At 40.3% G+C, this 15956-nt stretch overlaps 1 protein-coding gene across 2 annotated transcripts in view; it reads left to right on the top strand.

Annotated features, from left to right (window-relative positions):
• The first annotated feature begins 6986 nt into the window (after positions 1-6986).
• si:ch73-63e15.2 (protein strawberry notch homolog 2) overlaps positions 6987-15956 on the top strand; it is a 71551-nt gene continuing 62581 nt past the window's right edge. For both annotated transcript variants that reach the window (XM_035413497.1, XM_035413496.1), the window contains exon 1: positions 6987-7159. The gene's annotated coding sequence lies outside the window, so the exon portion shown is untranslated. The remainder of the gene's footprint in view (positions 7160-15956) is intronic.

Here is a 15956-nt window from a genome sequence, read left to right as displayed (position 1 = left end):
GCTTCATTGGAAGTGTAGCAACCCCATATGTGCTGGAGTACAGAGCCAAAAACAACAAAAAATGTGCTACTGTCCCAATACTTTTGCAATTAATTGTGTATGTACGACGGGCGGAAAAACCAGTTTATGTAGACACTAGAAAAAAGAAACTATGTAATTGTACCCAGAATGTGAGGTCCTTTAAAAAGTCATACAAATACCCAGTTAGGTAGAGGATTTCAGTGGTGATCATATTCAAGATCGGACGATTCGTTTAGTGGTGAAAAAAAATGAAGAAAAAAGATTGATTACTGTGTATTAAGTGTTTAAATAATGAAATAGAAATAGAAATGTAAAAAAAGATAAGTTACACAGCTGATTATTGTATGTATTTAAATTGTGCATGTTATGATATACTTGCTGTCAGCTAGAGAGTCTAGAGAACAGCCCCACAGCCGTACAGAAGGTCACAGATCATTCCTAACCAACACACCACAGTACTCGTGCCCCATGTAAAACGGCCCCTTGTCCTTTAATTTTTCGGGGGTGAATCTGTCATTGGCCAGCAGTATTTTCTGAAAAAGTCTTATCCTGTTGGGTAGGGGAGTAGTATATCGCTCTCCCTCAGGGATGCCCTGCTGATTGCAATTTGGACAGCCATCTGTAAAAATTACATGCTGACTTGCACCAACTAGGATCCCTATTCCCTTTTGTAACAAGTATTGGACAAGCAGCTTAGAGCTGTGTAATACTTGTATTTTAAAGACCTACAGAAAACGTAATGAAAAAATGGGACTGGTGCGTTTGTTAAAATGAATAAAATATGTGTAGATATTGAACAAAAAGTTTGTAACAAGTATTCCTATATGTATAACATGAATTGTTTTTGAAAATGTACAATGTTGTCTCATCCAGTTTTTGATGGTGGCACAGAGGCAGTAATTGTGTATGCCGTCCAAAATTGGATTTAAATATATTTTAAATCCTGCTGAAATTTGTTCCACTGTTTATTTCTGCACTGTTGTTCTGGAAATCTATATTAAACCATTTTATACTCTGCACGTAAACGCACCAAAACCTGCACTTTTATGCTTTTTAAGTTTCTGTGGAAATTCATTTATTTTCAGGACTAACCAAGGGGTAGTAGAGACTCCTATTTTGTTATTGTCCTATCACTGTCTTGAAATGTAACATTACATTACAGGCATTTAGACAACTTTTATACAACTTACACAACTTTTTGCATAGCATTTACATTGCATCCATTTAGACAGCTGGATATATACTGACGCAATGCAGATTGAGTACTTTGCTCAAGGGTGCAACGGCAGGGTCCTACCTCAACAATCAAACCTGTGCCCTTTAGGTTACGAGACAAGCTCCTTACCCGTTATGCTACATTGTCGCCCTAACATATGTAACATACTCTGCCACTGATTTTTAAATTATTTTAGAATATGTGTGCCTCATGGCCAGGAAGTGGTAAATTACTGGTCAGACCTTTAAGTACAGGTTTCTTTCTGAAATGTTCTTGTGAGTTGGCAACAGAAATTACTTGTATTTTGCCGTAGGTTATATAATTTTAGTATTTTTCATAGCTTATGATTACATTATGCACAATACTACATATTTTGGTATTTTGAGGAATTTAAAGACTGCACATCTTTTTATTTATTTAAAATCATCCAGATTAATGTATCATATAATATTTTGATATATTATGGATTTATAGTATCATACTGTAAAAATGCCAAATATTTATGTAGGTGGTAGTAACAGGCATGTGGTTGAAAAGGTGCTACCTGGACTGCATTTGGAAGTCTCAAAACACCAACATCAACAAAGGTCCAGAAAATATTATTTTCTTTCTCGTATCATTTCACATTTTCATCCAGAGCAAATATTCAAAAATGGTTACACACTGATAAAATGAGCTTACAATAAATGGGAAAACTGGGCACAACACAAACTGGGAATCATATGACTTATTATTTCAATCCAATTCAATTTTATATAGTGCTTTTTAGAGAGACACTGTCAAAAATACCCTTTACAGTAGAAATACAACATAAAATTGGGTAAAAACCAGGCCTGAACCCCCAAAAAGCGAGTAATTGAGGTAAAATGGTGTGTGTGGGGGGGGGTCCCATCCTTCGCTGGCCAGCCCAATGTAATAGTTAAGATAGTTAATTTCCTATTACAGAAGTAGGAAACGAAGAAACCACTTACGGAAGGAAAGTTTAGTGAAGCGCTGAAACGTGAGATTGAAACTGCAGCGGACGGGGGGCTAATGAGCCGGGCATCACTGTTCTCCATGAGCTGACGGGTCTGCAGAGTTAAAATGGATGCCAACAGAGACGTCGCTTCAGTAACTGGGGCAAGGAGCGACCATAACGTGGATAACTGGCATGCACCCCCATGATGGCCTGTATGTGATTGTTACTTTGCCCATCCCTAGCGCTTGCGGTGCTAGCTTACCATGTGAAATGCACTCCTGAAAGTCACTTTGGCTGAAAGCACCTGCGAAATGACAGAATTGTAAGCCGATAATCAATTGCACAGTTATCGTTATCGACACTGACGATTGTTATTACTGTTTAACACCAGGCTCTAAAGAACACCATTGCTACACTGTTGAAAGGAAATCTCTTAACCCCCTTAAATTCATTGCAGGAGGTGTCAGCCAATTTGGGGGTTAAAACCAAGCACAAAGCAATTTTGGGACACCCCAGAGTGCATTTCAGAATCCCATTGGAGTTTTTTAAACACCCGAGTAATTTGGACCTGTCTTAGCCAGTTAACAGCATCGTGATCAGCATATTCATGATTGATTTGTGAATGTCCACTCAAGCACTACGTTGCATGCTTTTAATACTGAATATTGCCTTGCATGCCATTTTTTACACCGATGAAGCAATATTTATACTTCCAGGAGTGCCCACTAAATTTGTCTGAACCATTATGAAATGTAATGACTGTAAGATGTAGCAACCAATTGTACTTCTGACACAAAAACTTTGAGACCATCTGTAAACACTAATATATCAATAAATTACAAATGAGCAAGTCATCATATGCAAAAACAAAACTTAAGCATTAAGCATCATGCACATGTTCATGTTATCTGTGGTTGTTTATGAATATATGGATAAGAATGGTACTCAAAACACTTATGATTTAACTCTAAATAGTTGATCCTTAATTAACATCTGTGATATTTTAAAATATGAAAAACACATCGGAGTGCATGCACTTGGTTTCAGAGATGTTGTTTCAAAATATTTTTGTGCACATTCACCAAATAGCCAACTTTGCCAACTACGCAGAATAAACGTTTGATGCTCACTCAAAGGAAAATGTATTTAGTTTATCGGATTACTTTTCCATTTCAATTTTATGATTTGAAGCAATTACATTCCTTTGACACGGTGTTTTGTTTAGCAGATTTGAATTTGCCCAGGGATATGAGAGCTCCTACTTTATCATATTTTTGCAAATTATTCCACACCCATGATGTATAATAGGAAAAGGCAGTTTCTACATAATATGTACCTACCCTGGGAATATTAATAAGCAGCCGTTTGGAGAAGCACAGCTGGTATGAACTTGGATTTAGAAAGGGGGGGGGGGGGTGTAAAGCAGGGCTGTCCAATCTTATCTGAAAAGGGCCGGTGTGGGCACAGGTTTGTGTTTTAGCCCAGCACTACAACACCTGATTTAACTATTTAACCAGTCATGGTCTCCAGTCAAGACCTTGAGAAGTAGAATCAGGTGTCTTAGTGCTGGGCTAGAACAAAAGCCTGCACCCACACCAGCCTTTTTCGGATAAGTTTGGACACCCCTGGTGTCACCCAGAATCACTTTATAAATGAATACATACCAGTGTTGCTGTCTTTGAGCTGTTAATGAATTCCAACCTACCAACTGATAATGGATGCAATGCTGCTGACTGAGCCTTTCACTTCTCATACAGCTAGAAATGCACCATAAACTGAACTGAAACCCTGTAAACCAGACATGACTGCTTACATGTATGTAGTCATCATTATCCACCACAGACAATGCCTTTGAGTGTTTTTTCTTGTCATCAAAATGCAAGCAAGATTTATTTCTGAGGTAAACCGTTGATTTCACTTAAATGTTCCTAAGGTGAGTATGACGCCATTGTCCATTTTCAATACAGTTTTCACTGGGATAATGACCAGGACTGTGTGAGATTGCTTGTCTTAAAATGTGTACACAGGTCCATGTCATGTCAGTCAGGTGCTTCATTCGGTTATCTGGAATATTTCTCACTGTGCTAGCATACAAGGACAATCAAATATTTGGCTTTGTCTTCTTCCGAACCAGGAATTGAATGCCACATTAAATTTGTTCATGTGACTCATCGTTTAGAGACGGAATATGCGTGTGCCACTTCAGCAACCCAGGGTCGCCCACTCCTCCTGCAGACTACAGAACAAGCTATAACATGTAACGTGTTACTTTGCAGTTTAAAGATTACAAATGTGGATATGATTGGGTTGCCTCATTTCTTCCATTCTGTAGCTGCCTCCCTTGTTGGGAATATGGGGAGGGCTGTGCCAGGAAGGAAGAAGTGATGCTTTACTGGAAACACCTGGACCTCTTCCAGCAGCCACATTCATTCAGGAACACAACAATAGGGTAGCTTGGACTGGCACTTTCATTTTCTTCACCTCAGAATAAATATGCGATTCTGTGTTGCACATTTTACTAAATTATGTTGTTATTTATCAGCTGAATTAGTGACAAATTGATGTTTTTTGCAACATTGATTAATATTCAGGCATCTTGCTTATTCATATGGGATTTTATTTAATAATTTACATGATCAATTGAATTGAAAGGGAAATCACTGCACTTTGTATAATTGGATACTTGGTTTTAAAGAGTTGAATATAACTGATATGAAGCTAGTCATAATTTAAGAATGTCATAACAATCATCACAACTGAAATCAGAAGGAAGTTTATTAAGTGATTGTAATACAGTACACATGCTGACTGTTAAGCTTAGATATCTGGTTAGATGAAGATTTATCTTTGGAAACATGTTGAAGAACTGGTGAAAAAATAGAAATATGAATTGGATTATTTTCTATAGGAACGAAAACTGTTTTCGAAGGACCTCTAGATTAGACGTTGTACAAGCAACATTTGCATTGAATTATTGAATTATTATAGCTTTAGAACACATCACTGTACAATGTATGAGAAATGTGGCTTGACCTCCCTTAGTACTCAAACAGAATACTGTACCACTGCCTATAATGCTCATTTACAAAGCAGTGATAAGCTGCTATCTTTTACCCATTCCATTTTTGGTTTAGATTTATAGTCACTCTCAAGAATATTTTCCTTTTTGTACTCCTCATTTGGACACTGAATTAGGGAAGAGTGTATTTAGCTTCTATGCACCTTATGAATGTAATCAGCTACAGGTTTCCCACAAATTAGACAGACTTATAAGCATTGAGGGTTTCAAGCTTTTTATAAATTACATTTTTCAGGAAAATTGTACTTTCTTTTCATAGTGTATTTGTTATTTCTATCTGCACATTTTCCTCTTGTTAATTATATGTTTGTGATATTAAATGTTATTGTTTGTTGTATTTGTTAAAATGTTGTATTCTGAGGGCAGTAAGAAAGCAATGTACTATTTCACATAACAGACTTATGTAAATTATAAATTATAAAGGAGGTTATGGCAAATGTTTTAATAGAAAAGAAAACTAGAAGGACACATTTGTTAGGGAACCAGTTCCCTGTGGTGTTTCATCATTCAAACATTAAGCCAGAAACACAAGTTATACACTGTAGTAAGCCCTGAGAACAAGCCATTTATAAAATCATCGCATAATACCACAGTATTTTGGTTGAATCATCTTCTTATCAGCTTGCCTTTCACCAGAGCCACTTAGATTCACCGTCAACACATAGCATATAGGTTTAACACTACTGAACACGATAGTGTTCACGCATACCATACGCTACCTGCAGATTCAAAGACAGTGGTTAAAATCTATCATCTCTCTCAAGCTCCCATTTGTGACCGTAGCGAAATTCAATAACAGTAACCCTGCTAATCCACCAGTGGGCGTAGTTGGTCAAGGGGTTCCCTTTATTCCAAGGCTCAGGTTACAATCACTCGAAAACATGAAAAGCCCTTAGTCTACGTACACAGTGCTATGAAAGCTTAAAACGGTCATATTAAGATAAATGGTAGTGAAACGTTAAAATTGCGTAAAATCACATTATATATTTATACTGAGTTATCAAACTGAAATTGAAATCTTGAAACTATTTATCGATGGGCACTATTCTTCATTTAGTAAATTCTAAAGTATGCTTGAAGACGGAAAATAAAATTTAAAAAGATGGGAAGTGCGGATAGCTCTACATGCGGTGCTTTTAGGGTAAAAGCAACAGAGACCAGTGGTTTCTGATAGTTTATAGGCAGAACACAGGGTGAGAAAATTATCTAACAGCTGGACTTTCGATAAGTATTATTAACTAATGGGACGCAATCGCTATCTAGCCAGAATCTCTGTTTAGAAAAATGGTCTGAGTTAGTTTACTTGCTTACTACTAAACAATCCATGACTAACGCCAGATACCGATTTATTCATAATCCAAATCGCCTAACCAATGACAATTACGTGATTTCTAAGTTCAGTCAATTTTATATACATAATCTATTATATTTCAGTCCAGAAAGATAGCGAATGCTACCTGTCGGAATTGCTCATTGCCGGTATGGAAAACTAGAAACTGAAAAATCGTTGAATGCGTCATCGATCGACTAGGCTTCAGGTTATCAAGTTAACGTACAGTTGGTCTTACAAAATCCCTTCCTTTCAGCAGGAACACAACAAAAGAAAAGACACACGTAGACAAAATCATAGCGCGTATATCCGTGGAGAAAATGGACAACTAGCATGTCTTTTAGCCTGGAGGCGCTGTCATGACGACAGTAGCGGAAGTAGCTAGTTGTCTTCTTCTTTCCAATTCAAGATGGCAGCGTCTATCAGGAAGTGATAAAAACAACCCACTAAGAACTAACAGAAAAAAATCCTGTTTTGGTCGGGTAATAATACCGTTGCTGTAGAAGACGTCTGTGGAAGGCCATCGGGTGTACACAGAGTATCGTTTAATTCGAGGTGAGTGCCCTGCAAGGTGGTTAAAATTAATCAAACTAGCAGAGGTTTGACAAAGCGGACAATTAGACGAGCTAGACTAGCTAGCTAGGTTTCTTGCTTGTTTGCTGGCTGACATGATCGATAACTAGCTGAAGCTTTCAGGGCATAGCTAATGTTAGGTATACGGCTTGTTAATGTCAGCAAAACTTAATATGATTTGAATAAAAAATAATGTATAATTTCTGAGTTTTGTTTGGGAAGTTTGTATTCTTGCTTTTTGGATCAGAGTGTGTTGACTAGTAGTAGTGCGGACACTTTTGAGATTGGCTTGCACTGTTGTCAGTAATTAGCCTTCTAGCTAGCTAGTTTTTTTTTGGTTGTGAGAAGTGATGTTAGTTGTAGCGAGCTAACTAAACCCGTACCACACAAACAAGTTAGAACTGCTAACAATGGCTTGTCAGCTCACAAGTTTGTGGCTAATTGGCGATGTTTGTTTTTTCTCTAAATCTATCGTGAATATATCGAGAGAAACTTATAACTTATTAGGTTAGCCGGCTAAATGGTGAAGCGATGCTAATAAGTTAGCTAAGATATTATTATGTATGTTGATGATCTAGTTAACGGTAGTAGCGGAGGTTTGATCATAAATGGTTGGCTTTCTGACTGTTTAGCAAGTTTAGTGTTCGTTATCGAAAGCTGACATACTAATGTTCAGTAAAGAAGTAGTCTAAAGCAGTAAAGTAACATTAGATAGACTCGTATCAGGCTGATTTTATTTTGACGTCAGCTAAGATAAACAATGTTGTATGTTGGCAAAGGTGCGGGGAAATTAAATTCATAACTTTCTGCAACAGACAATATGACCTTTACGGGTTGCCAAAAATACTTAGTGTGCATTACATTTTGACACTAGCTAACAGTGTTCATGCAACACACTTATGGATCATTCATACCTCATTTTGTTGCAGTTAGCAAGTAGCTATATGTTAATATTCATAACACTAGTTTTAATAACTAATTTAGACGGTCTGGAGATGCTTGGTTGAGGCTCTGTTGATTCAGGTTTTGAGAGATTATCCTGCGAATTTGCGCTTTGCCTGTAACAATATCAACCATAGAATAAAGGGCCAGGTGTCGTTTAACGTCGTGCACGTATTTCAGCATATCACGAAGACAGTTTAACCATCAGAAAGCTTGCTTTTTACCTCAACGAAGTAGGCTTTTACGCCACATGGCCTGCCTTGGCTAAATCTTATTTTGATTATTTTATTAAGTTTATATATATTACGTTTTGAGTTGTAAGCAGTTTGTGTGGATTTCCCATTCCTCCCACTTTTGGTAATCCCATTCATTTTTGGAGATTACCAAAGGAATGCGATTGATGTGTTACTTCTAGTTAAAAACAGGCCATTTCTGTTTTTTACTGGTCGGTCTTGAATATTTAATGTAGATTTAGTTTATTTTAAACAAATGAGCTTGTTATTTACTTACATCACGTTGTTGATTATTGCACATAAGATATTTGTGTGTACTGCATTTTTCTTATGTTTAGTCTGATTTATCTTTTTCTGCAACTTTCCTCTGAGTGAAATTATCAGGGAACTCAATTATCTTTATATATATATGATTAATACATTTTGTATTTTTAATTTTTATTTTTTTAGAATTTTACACATTTCATTGCGTTTGAATTAGGCTACACAATTTCATGTCTCTATGATGTGGGAAGCTTTAGAGATGAAAATAGATGGTTTAGTCAGCGAGATCACACCACTAAATTGCTTTTTTATGGGAGGGTTTAAAATGTAAATTGCTTCTTGAGTTTGTGCCTGTGTGCACTGTCCTAATCCTCTTATAATTTATCTTGAGGAAGCTTAAGGTCGACTCCACGATAAACCAGAAAATAAACAGCCGTAATTTGGAATATTTTGTAAACAGAATCTTGCACTGAAAACAAAATTTACTTTGCTCTTGTCTTTCGGTGGTTTATGTACAGTAGGTCATTGAGTCACTGCCTCTAGTTTCCATGTAAAATTAGCGATATCTAAGCCCGTAACTTATTTTCCACATGACATTTCAGTGTGGTGACTGAAAGGCAGCTTTTAAAATGACTATGAGCCTTTTGTTTCTTGCCCTGTTTTCAGAGTGAAAGTGAGCTCTCACTTTTCTCTCTCTCTGTCATTTCATATTACAACCGGCTTCTCATTTTCTGAAGTATAGGCTTAATGTTTATAGTGGGTAGAGCGATGCCTCCTTAAATACGTAGATACACGTGCTATAGCCTACCAACTAGGAAACAGACTCAGGAGCTGTGTAACGTACTGCTACATGTCTGAATGTGGTTGAGCCGGCTGGGGACAATCCATTCTCATGTTCAGTTGTGCTCATTACAATATACCGAGACTTGAACCGTTGTGCGTAAAAATCCCTTAAGATCTGTGTCCGCAGCTTTGTGGATGCGTGTGGATTCGCTGTGTTTGAGAGAGAAATGCTGGAGAAGGGCAGAAGCGCAGTCACGTGCCACACAGAGGACCCGGGCCTGTCTGTACTTGTGGGGAAGGGAAAAGTTGATGCGTGCCTGGAGGACTTTGTACCTTTTCTTCTCGTTTGTGTTCCTCGACGGCTTCTTCCCCCTCCCTTGTCTGGGGAGCCTGGAGCTGACGGCTGAGACGAGGCCTTGAACCTGCGGAGCCTCCCTTTCGCTTGGGCGCGACGCGCAGCGTGCAGTACAGCCGGTCTGCTTGTCACTTGTGGTTGTCACTGGTGGTGGAATAAGCTTCTCTTTTTGCCCTTGGCTGTTTCATTCTCTATGGGATCGCTGTGGGGGACAAGAACAAGAAGGGTTTCCACAGAAACGGTTGCCTGTTTCAGGACTGTTCTTTTAAAACGTGCTGTTCTTTTCTTCGGTCTACTTAGAACAGGCCATACTGTGTGCATGGGGGTGTTGGTGCAGCTCTTTCTTTTTTTATCAATGAAGTCATTTCCATTAGTCTGTGGAATCCCATTTGTTAATTGCAAGGCGAATATGGCCAACGCTTCTGGCCCTCCATGTCCCTGATGGCAGGGCCGTGAGACCCCAGAGTATGCCATTGATCTGAAGCCCAGTTTCTGCTCCCGCTTTTATGGCAGCAGGCGGGCTTAACCGATGGAGTGTCAGGCTGAAAGAAGCTGAGACAGCAGGCTTCACATTATCTCACAGGAGCTGATGAGATGGCTGTCAGTAGGCCCGGGCCCTCCTTGTGATGGGCGCAATGAACTTAGGCAGGCTTTGGATGTTTAACCCTTTGAAGAGTAGGTTTTTTTTGGAATTATAATTTTTTTTTTTTTCTTCAAAATTCTGAGTGAGTGTTCTAGAACTCCACTGCTTTCAGTTACCAGTAGTGATTGTGATTGTGACATCAGCTTTAGAACGTTCAGTTAAGAACATTCTAATCACACATTTGTGATCTCACGCCTTAAATGGTTAAAAGCTCTGGAGGGAGGTGTTTCAGCTGAGCACACCTCAAATCTCATATTCTGGCATTAGTTAAAGTTTTTATTCCTTGTATAAAATGGCACTGAAACCTGAAACACACAGCCTGTATTTTCACCGCTAGCATTGGACTGACATCAAAGCTCTGACCAGTTCAGCATCGGTGATGGTAAATTGCAAATCTGGCTTTGATAGCTGCTGTTATATTAAGGAAGGCTGCTGGTTCTCCTGCAGATTTCAGACTCTGTTCTCGGTGTGGCTTTGTGATCAGATAGGGCAGTAGTTTCAGTCTGGTCTCAGTGGTGCGCTGTGTCTGGCTGTAACGGGGGCCTGTCTTTTTGGTGGTGGTGGCGAAGTGCGCCGGGTCGTTTTACGGAGCGCTCCGGTGATTTACCGCACACACACGGCCGGGGCTGCTCGCTGTGCCCCCCCCCCCCCTCCCCCCCATCTCCTCCGTGTTTCCTCCGCATCGCTTGTGACGTACGGCCGGGTTTTGTGTGGAATCGCTCGTTCCCCCTCCAGCCTGATCTGGCGATAAATCTCATTTATGGCTTCTGGTCTGATTGGACGGAGAGTGAAAAATGCTGAAGGGGAGGGGGAGGGGGGGCATGATGATGATGGTGGTGGTGGTGGTGTTTGGGGGAGGGGGGGGGGGCTGCTGGGTCGGGGATGGGTAATGGGTTTGACCGTGTTCTTGCATTCCTGGAAACCGGCCTTCATTAGGTAATGGTTCATGTATTAAACATGAACCCAGTGCAACCATTGCATTGGAGGGGGCGGAGAGAAAAACAGACTTACTGTTTTGGCACCATCTTAATAACAAACAGAGATCACTTTGTTTTATGTTCAGAAACACGGACCGCTGTGTGAAGTACTCAAGTGAAAGATTTTCAAGGTCGAGATCGTGTTTTTTCACCCTCATGTACAGAGTGGCATTATGTCTAAACGTGTTTTACTTTTGTCAGTGCTTTTGGGTGTCGCAGGAAGATGGTTTGCGTTACGTAAAATACTATCAGTGATTTACTTCGCTTGCTTGAGGCCATTGTTACTGATGACGAATTTGTAGCTCCCGGGTGTCGCCTGAATGGGTTCTAGTGCTCAGTGTTGCTGTCTAGACCTGTTCTACATCCACGGGCTGTGGGGTTGTGGTGTTGCCTTGTTCTTTCTCTTCCTGCTGTCCTTTTCGATGGCTTCTCTTCGGTGTGACAGCGTATCAACCGCTAGAAACTGGAGCAGTGGTTCTCAGACCCGGTCCTGGGGTAACTCTGTGCGTGCTGGCTTTCGGTCCTGCTGCAATTGCCTTCCGAGAATTATGACAAGCTTGTACATTTTTCTTCTTTGCCAGAAATAGCCATGCACGTCATGAAGAATGAAAGTCTGACATAATGTGGCTTAAGAGAATAAATAATCCCCCTAAACATTAAAAAAGTGTTAATATTGTGAATATTCGGGGACTGCAGTTGTGATTGAGAAAAACAAGCATACATCATACTGCAGGACCGAGTTTGAGAACCATTGAACTAGGGCAATAAACAGGGAGGCTATTGATATTATGTCAATTTTAATATGTTTTGAATATTTTTGAATATCTGTCATCCTAGTCTGTTTTTGTGTGTGATGAAGGATACTTTATATATTTAAAGAGGTTTGTGAGGACCTGGCCTCTGGCACCAGGGCTGTATGATCTAAAGGAAATCAACGCCACGTAGGCCTACATAAGAACATAGTTACTGTGATGATGAGAACAGGGCATTTAGCTTAACCTGGCTCATCACGTTAAGTTATTTTTTATTTTTTAAATAGGAAAACCAAAGCAGCTTGCGGAGTGACATTATGTTCCTAGGTTTCCTAGCGGCTGTACTGATTATTTTGATAGCATTTGTCAATTAGGCCGATAAAGGTAATTTCCAGTTTTTATATTTGTGCTGCTACTTCCTTATTTGAGCAGGGCTGTCTCGGGTGGGATGTGGTACAGGAAATGGTTCCAACCCAATATATTAACCTTAAGTGTTTGAAGAGTAATTGGGTAACATGCATACATAGATACGTACATTCATACATGCAACATCAGCAGGTACTATGTCACTGCACAAGCTGTTTTCAAGTTACTTGAAGTGTATTTTCTTGCTTTAGAACACAAACCTATGAATGCCCTATACCAGTCATTATAAAGCCTGAAACATCTCTGGAAAAACATAACTCTAGAGATGAAAATATCTCCAAAGGCCCCAGAAAAGAGAACTGGCCCTTTAAGTGATATTTGGCCTTGTACTGCTCCCACTGCCGTTATCTTGCTGTATTTTGTTGGTCCAAATGCAGTGAATAAGAAGACCTTTATAGTTTAACTTACTGCCGAGCACTGTGCTTTGTGCAGCTCAGTTAAGTATATATTCTGACTTGCAAGGCATTTTCCATCTGAAGTGCAGTGCATTATTTCCTCAATGGCCGGTCATTTTGAATATTATCAATGACTGACATCATGCTTATCATGCTTACAGCGCACAGCCGGGTACTCTTCAGTACAAAACTGACAACTTTAAGTGATGGATGCCCTGCGCTCTTACATCTCAGTTTGAGGAGACATGCTGAATTCCATCAGCTTGCCAGCTCGTTTTTGCTGACCAGCTAGCATCTGAACGACAGAGATGCTAAGCTACCGGTAAAACACTGTGCCATCGTGGACGATTGTATGAATGTAGTCAATCATATGTTATTTAGTAAGGTAGCTGTCAAAGCATAGCAGAAACAGACTACATCTCCCCTGTGCCCCTGTGTTCAGTACACAAAATGTTAGGAATTAGTTTTTCATATCCAACTCTTTCATTTATATTGTTTAAATAAGAGATGGTTAGCGGATGCTAACTACCGGCAATCTTCATTTAATTAGCTCTGGCAGTTTGGTGCGCTTCCCAGATCAGCCCCTATAAATGTGAAGAGTTCCCCCGTTTCATCTGCTGTCTGGCAGCCTTCTGAAGGAGATATTACTCTTGCTAATTAGCGTGCTCATTGCCATGGACAGTGGAGCCGTGCTCGTAGTGCGCAGAGAGGAGTGCAGGCGGTAGACAGGGCGCTCCCAGTGCTGACCATGGTCATTTTATCCACTGTTTTAGGCCGTGGGGGGTTTTTAGGGGTGAAGCTGTCTCCTGGAAGAGCCAGGACAGCTGCGCGGTGATAGCGGGCGTGAAGGCGGTCCGGCTGGCCTCTCGCGTTCACAGTGAGGAAGCCCCACGTGTGTGTACCTGTCTGTGAGAGTGATGCATTATTACTGTTCACGATACCTCTTCAATGGGAAACACCTTTCCAGAATTAGAACTATGGTATGACCTCATTGACACCACAGTGTGAAGTTCTGCTTCTCATAATTGACATCTGAAAGTTTGTATCTAAATAAATCTGTGCTAACCTTAAAGGTCGGCAAACCTCAGTAGTTGTATTGTAAATATTCAATTGCAACGTTGAAAGTGTCAGTTTTCATTTTAGTATTTTCATTAAGGATTATTGGCAAATGTATTTCACATTGATATACAGAATTTCATGAAGACCTGGTGTTGGTTTTGTGTGCTGTTTTACATACTGTAATGATCAGCAAGAAAGACTAATTGGCTCTTGCTTGTCCATGCGGAAGTGAGCCTATGTGAATGGAGAATGTAATGGGCAGCCATCTTTCTGCATGCCTGGTAAACTGTGCCTTAAAGCATGATTTGTATTGGAGTTCAGTAATGACTAAATGTTCAAAATAATGTGTAATTATTTACATGCTGAGGGGAATAACTGCAAATGGGTAAATCTGCCTCTCTGTGTCTGTGAGCCATTTTGCCATTCGGTCCCTGTGTTGCAACTGTGTTTCGGGGGGAGGACAGTCCCCAGCGCAGTTTATTCCAGTCCAGCCCCTAGTACAAATAAAAACCTATCACACAAGCATTGGTATGCACCCTGGAATGCAGATTTCACAACTTCCTAATGATTCAGAGATGCTTTCTTTCCTGGAATGGTAACGGCTCAAATGAGAGGGGGAGCGCTACAGTTAGGACTTATCAGGCAGTGGAAATGAACGGGAACAAACAGATATGTAATGCCAGTTATGTCATTTACTTACATGAAATAAAATGTGCCTGTTCGAGAGACTTGTATCCTCCCCTGTTTTTACTGTGTGATTTGCACCTGTGCAAAAATTGTCCTCAGTAAAACGCAGTAAATGCCTGTGCTGTCATCCGTAAAACATGAACACCAGGCTCGGTTTAAAATAGCGCATCATTTTATTTAGTATCATCGGGGCAAGAATCTCCCTTAAGGTCAGCCTTGATGAAAAGATCAAATACAATGAAATGAAGTACACATTTTAAAAAAATGAATCACAGATAACATTCTTGTAGGTGTGAGAGGATATCGAAACAATGGAGCAATTGAAACCATGACCGGCCTCCAGCCTGGCGAGAGCCATTTTGGCTCCTGGTTTTCTTTCCACCCACAGATTTCCCATCCTTCTCAGAGTTAGCCTGAGTTTTAGCCAAGGGACAAGGAACACTCTGAATGTAATGGGTGACCGGCTGCTCTTAAAGGGAGGCCCAGTCCTGTTAGATTCCCTAGCAGCTCAGTGGAAAGTCACGGATGTGCCCGTCCGTGAGTCGAAGCTTCCGTTAGTTCATTTTCTGTGAATGGATTTGAGCAGGCCTTGCTGCCGTGCTGGCGGTTTGTTATTACTGCATGTAATAAATGACCAATAAAAAAATTGCAGTTCAAAAAAGTAGACAAAATTAGGGAAGTCTGTTTTTGATGTTGAACTATTACCCTTTTAGATGAAATCTCTGAACCGAGGCATTTAACAGTAAGGCAGTGTAATACATCTAAAGTATAGCCTTATCCTACTGAGGAAAGCACATGGCTTATGATGTCTATTGGACTTTCTCTTCAGTTGGGAAATACTGAACAAACAGTTATTTCTCAGGAGCAGGAGCTTGGATATGGTTTACTTCTAAAGTAAAACGACTGCTTTCTCACAGCTAGTGATGTTCATTTGACAGTTTAACTCTTTTTAAAGCATAATAAAGTCAGGTCTTGGGCAGTCCCGCGCTGGGGAGGCCTTCGAGCCGTTATCCTCTCGTTGGAGAGCGATGTCTGGGCTATCGTGCGACGTGCTCGGAAGCGCGTTCTTGTTATTTTGTTATTTCCTGCCGTGTCCTTGCACAACCGCAGTGTGTCCTGCAAATGTGGCGTCTGGCCTGGACGCTCTCCCTCACGCAACCCTGCCGCTGCTCGGAAACCTCCTCCCGCCGCTTATCTGCAGCCGGGAGAAACGCGCCAAAAAAATAAGACGACTGGCGCCGAAAACGCGACGATCGGCAAAAT

Source organism: Anguilla anguilla, chromosome 4 (assembly GCF_013347855.1).
Source record: "Anguilla anguilla isolate fAngAng1 chromosome 4, fAngAng1.pri, whole genome shotgun sequence".
Lineage (NCBI taxonomy): Eukaryota > Metazoa > Chordata > Actinopteri > Anguilliformes > Anguillidae > Anguilla > Anguilla anguilla.
The sequence above is the reverse complement of the archived record's forward strand: the minus strand, read 5'-3'. Positions and strand labels throughout refer to the sequence as shown.